This window comes from Acomys minous (assembly GCF_964271855.1).
Source record: "Acomys minous genome assembly, chromosome: 4".
Taxonomy (NCBI): Eukaryota; Metazoa; Chordata; class Mammalia; order Rodentia; family Muridae; genus Acomys; species Acomys minous.
In genome coordinates this window covers 110906364-110915919 of record NC_140486.1, presented here as the reverse complement: position 1 = coordinate 110915919, position 9556 = coordinate 110906364, and positions in this window count along the sequence as shown.

Sequence of the window (9556 nt, the reverse complement as noted above, 5' to 3'; positions counted from 1 at the left end):
ATAAACTAATGCTAGAGAATAGAGCCCAAAATTAAAACACAAAGTCATATTTTTGGAAATGTGCTATGTCGCTTTGGGTAAAAACCCCGGAAGTATCATGAGGAGGAAAAGCAAGTAACTTCCAAAGCAAAGTCGGTGAGCTGCAGGCTTCTACAGCAGTGCTGTGCAGCAGAAGCAAGCAGTGCAGCATGCCTAAGCGAGCACTCTAGTCACTTCTGTGTGTCTGTGAGAAATGCTATGACCAAAGACAAATTGGGAAAGAACTTTTTTTGGTTTATTGGGCTTACACTTCGGATCATGATCCATTACTAAGGGAAGGCAGAGTAGAAGTCGGGAGGAACAGAAGCCCAGGGCCACCTGCCCAGGAATGGCACTGGCCACGGCAGGCTACCCCACCACATCAATCAGTAGTTCCCACAGACATGGCCCAGGCCAATCTGATCTGTGCAACCCCTTAACTCTTCCGAGGAGACTCTAGGTTTGTAACAAGTTGACAATAAATACTGATCAGCACAGCCAGGCACGGTGGTCCACGCCTTTAATCCCAGCACTCGGGAAGCAAAGGCAGGTGGATCTCTGTGAGTCCCAGGCTATCCAAGGTGACACAATGAAACTTTGTCTCAAAATCTAAAATTAATTAAATTAAAACTAATCAACAAAGGGAGTTAAATATGAATAAAATACTTGATATCTAGGAAAAAGGAATTTCATATAAAGTGCTACCTGGATATCAGGATTCAGAATGTTGTTCCCATGAGACCTGCCTGAGGAGTGTATTAGAGATAAGCCTGAGGTTGTCAAAACCAGTAGTGACATCAAGTGGTAGAGAGCATTAAATACACAGGGACCTGTCAAAATAAGCATGAGGCTTCAAAGGAGAGGTCTGCCCTATGGCTTACTGTGCTGGACCAGCATGGGGACTGCTCCACAGGAGCCTAGGACATCTTGGCACATGAGACAGGCAGAACCATCACACCCAACTTCAATGAGGTCCTAATAAGTCAGGTGACAGACACCCCAAAGAAACTCTCTCTGGCCAAAGCTGGGACAATTTGAACTTTGATCATAATAACAATTATAACACATTAAAACCCAGTAAATATACTTAAATCCCCGGGCTCATAATGATACAGAAAAAAACACAGTGGCCCGGTTTGTTGATTCTAGATTGTCCGTGTGGAGGAAGAAGGGTATGGTCATCCTGCTCTGTGCCATTGGGTGAACTTACAGCAGAAGGAAAGGGGTAGCTAAGGATAAGGAAATTAAAATGTCATCATCTGCAGTAGGCAACTGGGTTCCTTTCATTACTTGTGTAAGACGCCCTGTGGTCTTACTAATACTACCATCTGTTCGACATTCTTGATCTGTCCACCTGAGGCCTGTTGATGTACCCACTGTGTGGAATGACAAAACTAAGGTGCGATCAAATCTGCATCACAGAACAATGAAAACATACGTGGCACCACTTTGCTACTCTTGATGCTGTGATGGGCACCAAGGGTACCACAAACACAAGGAAAGGCAGCTGGACATTGTGCACAGCCTCCTACAGTCTAATAGAGCTTTTCCATCCACTGACACTGAGTAGCAAGTGCAGAGTATAGAGGAGCAGCATCCAACCCAAGAAGGGGCAGCCAGCAAAATCCAGTGGAGATAAGTTTTGCAACAGAAACAAGGAAATGGGAGAACCTGGGACATTGAAGAGGTAAAAGATGTCTTGAAAGCTGGCAGAACACAACCACCATGTCTAAGGAGGCACATTTGGGTGACAAAGCTATAAGGCAGGTATAGCAGGAATGTGACCTTTAGACTGGGCCCCAAAGCAGTCTTGGGTGGCTTGACCCCACTGAGATAAACATCTGTGATAAGACTGAGATGAAAAAGAAAGGAAGGAAGGAAGGAAGGAAGGAAGAAAGAAAGAAAGAAAGAAAGAAAGAAAGAAAGAAAGAAAGAAAGAAAGAAAGAAAGAAAGAAATAGAAAAAAAGACTGAGAGGAGCTATTTTGGCCTGGGGTTAAGGACAAGTGGGGAGGGGAGGGACGACTCCTCCAGCCGGGCTATTGAAGAGAGTGGTTCTGAGCGGGAAGGGGCCAGGCTGGAGAGGAGTGAGCAGAGCAAGAGAGAACACTGGGGTGGTGCTGCTTTCTTCTATCGGGTCCAAGATTCCCAGAGAATTATGCCAAGGGATTTGCCCTGCAGAACTGACACCCAGAAGGTTTCATTCTTGTTCTCCTTTGTCTCTTTTCCTTCCTGTTTAGGATAGTCAGGTTATAAGGAAGTTACCTTTACTTAATAAATTTATAATAAAGTTTAATTGTTAAGGAACCAGAGCCAACAGGCAGGTGTGCTGGCTAGTCTTATGTCGACTTGACACACAGTTATCTGAAAAGAAGGAATGTCAATTGAGAAGATGCCTCCATAAGACCCAGCAGTAGGCATTTTCTTAGTTAGTGATTAATGGGGGTGGGTCCAGCCCATTATGGGCAGTTTCATCCCTGGGCTGGTGGTCCTGGGTTCTGTAAGAAAGCAGGTTGAGCAAGCCATGGAAGCAAACCAGTGAGCAGCACCCCCTCCGCAGCCTCTGCATCAGCTCCTGCCTCCACATTCCTTCCCTATTTTGCGTTCCTGTCTTAGTTTCCTGCAGTGCAGTGGAAGTGCAAGCTGAATAAACTCTTTCCTTACCAAGTTCCTTTGGTCACGGTGTTTCATCACAATAGCAACCCTAAGACAGCAGAGGAGTCACTTGGCCCTGGGCACCACCAGAGCCCGGCAGGTCATCAGGCCATGGTATACTGTCACACCTGCAAGTCCCTTGCCAGGAGCTCTGGCCTAGGCTGGTGGAAAATAGATGGGCAAATGGGCATGTGTGAGGAGGCATACAAGTCTAGATGAGGTAAAAATGCACATCACACACCATGCTCTGCCATTAGCCTGGGGCTTGGCAGTACTAAGGTGACATGAGAAGTGACTTCTAGCTAAAGGATCTTGGATACTTCTGTGAAGAGAATTCATTTCTCTCTGGCATTTGCAGTCTTGGGTCTTTTTTTATTTTATTTTTTACACATTTTGTGTGTGCCCTCACGCATGCTCGTGCTCTCATACCAGCCACAGTGTGCATGTGGAGGTCAGAGGACAAATAAGGAGTTGGTTCTCTCCTTCTCTCAGAGTGGACTTTAGGCTGTCTGACTTGGCAGCAAGTGCTTTTTACCTGCTGAGCCATCTCATCGGTCTCTTAGCCTTGCAAAGTCATCTCTGTGGACCTAACCACACCACAGGCTCCAGTTTGGAGTTTACCACTTATTCTGGATTTCTGAATCCAGGCTCAAGATTTGTCCAGAACACATTAAGCTTCGATTCCAGCCCCAGATGGCATACGGTATGCCTCTGTCCTCTGCTGGCCATTTGTAGGGCTTAAGATAGCACTTTAAGAATAACCCTAATGGCATGTATCGGGGCTGGACCCAGAAGCCTGGCGTGAGTCTCATGCTGTCCACTAAGCTCTCACTCTGCATGCTGCCCCCACCCACTGCTCATTAGACTAAGAGCTATGTAACCAGTGAAGAAGACTCATCTAGCATTCCAATCTACAAGTGGGAAACTGTCATGGGGGGAAATGGCAAGCAGAGGGATGGCTCTGAAAGCAGATATGCCAGACTACACTCTGATAGACTCCCTTTACATATACAGACGCACTGAATCAGTTTTTTCTCTAAGGAACCCTGAGTAATGCACCATCCGACAGCTTCTCTTGGAGCTCCATTTTGTACTTCTTGGGTTTTAATGAGTATTGACACTTTTTTCCTGAAAATTCTTTATTGATAGTTACATGTGTGTGTATCATAAGACAGAAACTGAAACCAGGACAGAGGGGCACCAGATCTCATTGTAGATGGTTGTGAGCCACCATTTGGTTGATGGGAATTGAACTTGGCACCTTTGCAAGAACAGCTCTTAACCTCTGAGCCATCTCTACAACCCCTTAATTTTCTTAATTAGTGACTGATATGGGAGGGCCCCGTCGATTGTGGATGAGGCCACCCCAAAAAGTGAATCCTGGATTCTGTAAGAAGGCTGGGCAAACCTCCATGGCCTCTGCTTCCTTGCCCTGCCTTCTTTCAGTGATCAACTGTCATGCGGAAGTGTAAGCCAAATAAGCCCTTTCCTCCCCAAGTTGCTTTCAGTAATGGTGTTTCACCACAGCAATAAAATATTTTATGTTTATATATGTATTTTAATTATATGCATATGTGTGTGCTTTTGTGCACATGAATGCAGTGCCCATGGAGAACAGTAGAGGGTGTCAGATTCCCTAGAGTTATAGGCAGCTGCAGACACCTGATGTGGGTGCTGGGAACTGAACTTGGATGCTCTCCAAGAGCAGAATGTGCTCTTAACTGCCTTCTCTCTAGTCCCTAAACTCAGTTACTGCTGAGAGAAACCGACTTCCATGGAGAGAAACTGGACTTCTGTCTTCAGCATTCATGGGAGTGCTCAAAACTTAGCAGATAATTTTAAACTACAACATGGAAACGTGTTTACAATACACTAAGAGAAGGAAGAGAAATATGAAGGTCCTGGTTGACTACTCCTTCGCTCATCTATACTCAAAGCCTAAAGCTAGCCCTCTACCCCCACCATCAACAATTCCCCAGAGGCACAGCACAGGACTTCAAACCCTGCAGAAAATGGTTACAGACCAAGCCCAAGTCACACTGGGGATAGGTCCCAGTTTCACTACACAATGCACCACATTTTGTGTCCTCATTAATAAGCAGACATTTTAATAGTCCTCGCCCAAGTGCTGAGATGCAGCTCACTACTAGTCAGTTGACCTGAGAAAGCCTAAGTGGTACCACTTGCTCACTGCAAGATGAGGTCCTGGTGAATGTGCGCCAGCAAAGGCAAATGGTCCTGTAATTCCCAGTAATGCTGTATCCTAAGATCCAAAGAACCACAGAAGCCACCTCCACACACCTTGGGTTGGACAGCTCAGACTCAGGAAAGCTTTGTTTGCCCAAAACCTCACAGGCTTCTGCAGACACAGAGACAGGCTACTTTGGACACAGACAAACACAAGCTACTTCAGACATAGACAGACACAGGGTATGGCACACATACACACATAGTACACTCCTGCTTTCTAAGAGCCACACTGTGGGGGGAGAGGTGATAAGTACTTCCCAAGAGGGTCATATAGATAACAGGAGCAGAGCAAGGTGCAGAGGAGGATGGCTTCTCCTCACCAAGGTCAGATTGTGGATGAATGCTTGCCCCATAAATCAGGAAGGACAAGCCAGGCAAAGTGCACCAAAGCAAAGAAGCACAGATTAGGAAAGCACTTCCGGGAGCCACAGAAAGTCAGAGAGGAAGTCCAGGACTAGTACTCATTAAGTCAAAAGCATGTCAAAAGCACACTTGGTTGGGGAGACCTTTGGAGTTTTTACTGAAAGACAAGCACTGAATCAAATACCTTGGGATTTTATCATCTCAAGGAAGCAATCTTTGCTTAAGCTCAGGATGTGCCATATGAGATATATGTGCCTGGCTTTATATAACTTTAACTCTATACCCATAAACACATTAGGGTCATTATGGAGGGTGTACAAATGACATGTTTGTGTGCCACAGATATCAGAGGACAATTCTATGGAGTTGGTTCTCTCCTTCCACGTTATGTGTGTTTCAGGGATTGAATTTGGGTTACCAGGCCTGCAAAGTAAGTACATTTACCTAATGACCCATGGACACAGTTATTTTAAAAAGAAAAAAGAAAAAAACACTCTTGCTGGATTCTGGCAGTAAGACTCAGCTAGAAACTTTAAATTTTCTGAAAAATCACTTAGTCAGCTAAGGATGGGAGTCACTGGTAATACATGAAGATGACCTTCGTGAAGGTCTATCGTCTATGGTTTTTACTTTCTGTTGTTTGGTTTTGCACTCTTAGTCAGCTACTGCCCTGCCCTACCATTAATGAATGGTCACCATCACCATTACCATCTCCTCTGTTTCTCTTCTTTTTTGAGACAGGATCTTTCTCTTGGAACTCACTATGTAGACTGGCCTGGTTCAAACTCACAGGGCCTTCCAAGTGCTGGAATTAAAGATGGGTCACTGAACCTGGTCTTTTTTTTTTTTTTTTTTTTAAGTACAATAACTAGAGTGTGTGTGTGCCCATGTGCAGGCCTGCATGCCACAGGGCGCACATACTGGTCAGAAAACCGTATGAAGGAATAGATACTGTATGTGGGTCCCAGGATGGAACTGGCTTAACAGCAAGTAGCTTTCCCTATCTTTAATTTCTTGATTGCTTTAGCTCATAAATTATGATCATTCATCTCTTTCCAGAAAATTGTTATTTAGAATGACATTTAAACTAATGGTCTTACGCTTTTGTGGTTCTCTTTGCTCATTTGTCTTGAATTGCTTTGATAGGTACTTTCCCTTTTGTGTGTGTGTTGTTTTGTTTTGTTTTGTTTTTTGTAGACAGAGTCTGTTTGTATAGCCTTGGCTGTCCTGGACTCACTTTGTAAGTAGGCTGGCAGCAAACTCTCAGAGATCCACCTGCCTCTGCCTCCCTAGTGCTGGGATTAAAGCCATGCGTCACGACACCCAGGTCTTTTAGTTTTATAAAAGAAAAAGAAAAATTGGATTTATAATTTTGACTTCGCAATTTACATCTACTTGTCTATTTCTTTCCATCTACTCTACTGTTGTTTTAGATAGTCTTACACTTGTAGTTCAGGCTGGCCTCGAGCTCACTATGTAGCTTGTCTAGTTAGTCTCCTGCTTCATTCTAAGTGCAGGGATTACAAGTATCAAGCACCACAGTCAGCTTCCCTCTACTTCTGTAATCTTGCACATTCTGACCATTGGCTGCATTCCTAGGACATAATGTGTACCCAAAAAGGATGCTAATGAGCCAATTTTCAAATGCTTGAAGTAGCATGGGAGATAGGAAAAGGGCTATTTTAAATAATGAAAATACAAGTCAGGATGTGGTGAATCAAATATAGTACAGGAACGCATTAAGAATGAACCTACAATTCTCACTCAGATAATGACTATTATGGACTGTACTGTGTCTAAATTCATCTTGAAGGCCCTACACCCCAATGTGAATGTACTTTAAAATGGACCTTTAAAGAGGTAAAAGTTAAATGAGATCATGAAGGAAAAAGTCTGTACACACAGAGAAAACGTCCTGTGAGGACAACAGTCTACACCCAAAGGAGGCAGGCCTCAAAGAAACCAATCTTTCCAACACTGACTTTGGGCTCGCAGCATCCGGAACCGTGAGAAAATTAATTTCTGTTGTTTAAGACACATGGCCTGAGGTCTTTTGTTATGGCAGCCACCAGAAACTTGGATAGCGAACACCATTTATTGACAACAGATCTGGGAAATGGCCAATTGGCTGTTTTCACACTGAACCGCCACAGATGGAGTGCTGGGTGCTGTGAGACTGGAGCGTGGGAGCGAATCACACAACCTATGCAGTGCATATAAAAGCAAAATAAGGTCACAATGGGCCCCAAGCAAACAGATACAACCGGACTCTACAGAAAACGCTTCCTGTCAAGAGTTGGGATTTGAAACCGGGTGGTGGTGAACGCCTTTAATCCCAGCACTCGGGAGGCAGAGGAAGGTGGATCGCTGTGAGTGCAAGGTCAGCCTGGTCTACAAAGTGAGTCCAGGACAGCCAAGGCTACAAGAGAAACCCTGTCTTGAAAAACCAAAAAAACCAGGGGGAAAAAAAAAACCAAAGAGTTGGGATCTGTACTGTCCTCTCCTCCTCAGAGGTTTGTGGTTTGGTCCAGGATGGTGGAGATCCAAGGGCAGGTGGAAATGCTAGGAGATGAGACGGGACCTGGCTGCATGAGAAAGGTGTGTATCTTGTCCCAGGCCCCTCCCTTTCATCCTCTTCACCACAGCTGTGCAGCTCCCCATGATGCTCTGCCCCCCCCTCCCCATACACACAGCCCAGAAACAACAGAGATCAGGGACCACAGACTTCAAGGTTGTCTCAGGCTATTTTGTTATGAAACAGAAAGTAACTAACACATCCCTGAAAAACTTTTAGAGCAAGCAGAGAAACACAGGAGAAGCTGGGAGACTGCCTGAGCAAGTGGCTCATCAGTGTTAAGCAACACGGAGGGAAGATTTACAATTAAAAGGATGTCAGGGGCAGAGAGATGGAGGTCAGTGATCCTCTTGATGAAGAAGAAAAGGGAGGGGAGGGTGGCTGTTTGGAGCAAGTGCTGAGGAGAAGGAAGCTCAGACAGAAAAGGCAGACAAGTCAAGAAGCCTGGTTGTTAAAACAGAGAAAAGCCAAGGCTAGAAAGGGACACTGGACCAAGAAAGGATCTCCCTGGGATGTGAAATCCTTTGTCTCATATAGGCGTTGAAGATGGAAGATGCAGAAATGTAAGAAATGCTGAGGAAAGTGGCACAGGAGGAGAAACTGAACCCACATAGACCCTTCCATCACAGTAAGATTAAAGGAGGCAAGATATAGCTGTATCTATAGGTAGAGGAAAAGAAGCTGGCTTTCCTGGCTAATGCTTATTCTACTTTCCCAATGAGGTGGGAAAGTCCTGTCATCCACTGACAGCGAGACAAGTGTGACAGAACAAACCACTGTCAAAATGGTGGGAAACAGGACTAGAGAGATGATTCATCTCTTAAGAGCACTCCAGAGGACCGAGGTTCGATTCCCAGTGAAGCTGCCTAACAGCTGTGGGGAATGCGAACAAGCTGACTGGTGGCCCTGCATAATGGCGGAACAATCAAAACTGAAGAGAACTTACCTACATACAGTGGAGCAAGACATGAGAACCACTGTTTTGACCCACAGCAGGAATATCCTGCACTGGACGTGGTAGCACACACCTGTAATCCCAGCACTTGGGGAGGCAGAAGCAGACAGATCGCTGTGAGTTCGAGGCCAGCCTAGTCTACAAAGAAACTCCAGGACAGCCAAGGCTAACAGAGATCCTGTCTCATAAAACCAAAAATAAGTAAATAAACAAACAAACCCCATTTTCTGCCTGGCAGTAGTAGCACACACCTTTCATTCTGGCACTCAAGAGGCAGAGACAGGCAGGATCTCTGAGTTCAAGGCCAGCCTGTTCTACAGAGAAAGCTCCAGGACAGCCAGGGCTATGAAGAGAAACCCTGCCTCGAAAAAAATTAAAAGAACAAAAAATAAAATAAGAAAAAAATAAACAAACCCCATTTCCTAATCAATTTGCAAGTGAAGAAAAAATGTACACAGCTAATGCTACACAGATAGACTCTGTCTCGGAAAAAAAAAAAAAGAAAAAGAAATACCAATACTGGGCTGGAGAGATGGCTCAGAGGTTAAGAGCATTGCCTGATCTTCCCAATGTCCTGAGTACAATTCCCAGCAACCACATAGTGGCTCACAAACCATCTACAGTGAGATCTGGTGCCCTCTTCTGGCCTGCAGGCATACATGCAGGCAAAATACTGTATACTTAAATTTTAAAAAAATAATAATAAAAAAAGAAAGAAAAAATATCAATACCTACCAGGCG